Source organism: Arctopsyche grandis, chromosome 1 (assembly GCF_051622035.1).
Source record: "Arctopsyche grandis isolate Sample6627 chromosome 1, ASM5162203v2, whole genome shotgun sequence".
Taxonomy (NCBI): Eukaryota; Metazoa; Arthropoda; class Insecta; order Trichoptera; family Hydropsychidae; genus Arctopsyche; species Arctopsyche grandis.
The window spans coordinates 32,249,132-32,251,116 of NC_135355.1; positions in this window are offsets into that span (position 1 = coordinate 32,249,132).

Here is a 1,985-nt window from a genome sequence, read left to right on the forward strand (position 1 = left end):
ATAAAACTAATTTGATTACCGACTCAAAGCAGTTCTCTGCATTATTAACAATTTTGGATATACATACATACATATGTAAATTGCGATAGCAAACTATGTATGTAGTGAAAAGGATTCGCCAAGCACTGAATTGCATACACATTAAAAATTAAATTTAGAAAAATAAGTATTCTGACTGAAAATTTAAAAATAGTAGTTGGTTATTCATTTGTTCAATAGATATTTGGTTAGGAAATTTTTCTAGAAATGCTGGAAATTTCCCGGTGAACTGTATCAGTAGAGAACTTAAGCCTTTCTTGATGGTTCGGTGAAATTATTCTTGGGTTAATTTTGTGAAATTAGGGACCCAAATTATCTTGATATCGAGTAATTAACCTTACGTATTAAGATGTCTGGAATGGTTTTAGGATGTGATGATGATATTTAATCAGCAGAGAGACGAAAGGTTAAGAGGGCTGTACACCCGAAACCTTAATTTTGTTGCCGTTCCTTTCTTCGATATATATATTGAGTGAATGCGACAATATATATCAATATATATATATTGAGTGAATGCGACAGTTGCGCTTCGACCATATAAAACGTATTTTAAATTGACAAAATCGAGGTTTCGTATTGTCCTATTTACTCCTCCGAAACTGGACCAATTTAAAAAAAAATTCATCATCGGTATGAGAAAGATATTTTCTGTGCAACTATTCGCGTATTTTTTTTTAAATCGACCGTTAAATAAGCACGCTGGACTCTTTTCGTGGGTGTAAAAAAGAGGCGATTTTATCGATGTTTGGCAGCTCCTAGCTCCTATAAAAAATAACTAATCAAAAAAATAAAACGATAGATGCAACCCAATAGTGAATATCCTTGCATATTAAAAAAATAATTTCTCTAGTGCCATAATTGAGGAAAGTAGAAGTCTAATACGTTTGTATGGACAAGGCGCTGGTGTCCAGCCCTCTTAATATATATGTAGATATAATTCTTTGAACAGAGTGGTCACGGGTTCAAATCCCACTGGTTTCTGCTGACCAGATCTTGGATTTGTCACTCCCGGTCGATCGTTTCCTATCAATATTTGCTAATTAATCTGATTTTCATTGAAACGGTTCCAAAAAATTGGCTTCCTTACCTATTTCCTCGCAAAATCTCGAATTTTCAACAATCTCGAATTTCGCTGAATTTTATAAATTGCTGCAAATTTACAAATTTGAACATAGATGTTTCTGTGGATATTAATTCAGATAAAATAAAATAAAAATTGTATTAATTAGTGGGATGCTTTATAAAGATTAGAGAAGAAACAAAAGAAATTTTTGAGAACAAGTCATCGAAAAGCGATGGAAAATATAATGCAATTTTGATTTTGATGATTTAATTCTTTGCCAGCTGACGTTCAAATTCAACAAGTTGTCGATAGTCAACGCGATAAATCATCTAAAAGTGATCAAGGTGCCTAATTATGATGTAGGTTTTATTCTGAATTATGACACAACACGATTTAAATTTGATTTTGAGTTTGTAAATTCGGACATTCAATTATGCAAGCATATATAATGCACTAAGAGTATGTGTAAGTATATTTTTTTTACATACCTCCTTTACGTTTCACTTACGATTACAATTCAGGAAAAAGTTTGCCTCTTATCCGATCGTTTTAATACTTTGCCATATTGCTCATTTTGGTCATCAATACAAGTAAATGGATCCTCCGCCATTACGATAGAGATAAAATATCGTTTAAGAAGCGAAACAAGTCCGAAATTTTTTAATCTCAGTGACGTCTCGTAGTCATTAATTTTATACATAGATGGCGGTAGTAAAATAAAATTATTGACATTTTTATTCAAAATAATAATTTTATATACAAATTATGTATAGAAGAGGTATGTTTTTAAAAAACTTTTTTTTTATAATTTTAAATTTGTTTTGTTTGGCATCAATCGGCGATTTTAGATATACATACATACATATCATGAATATGCTCCCTA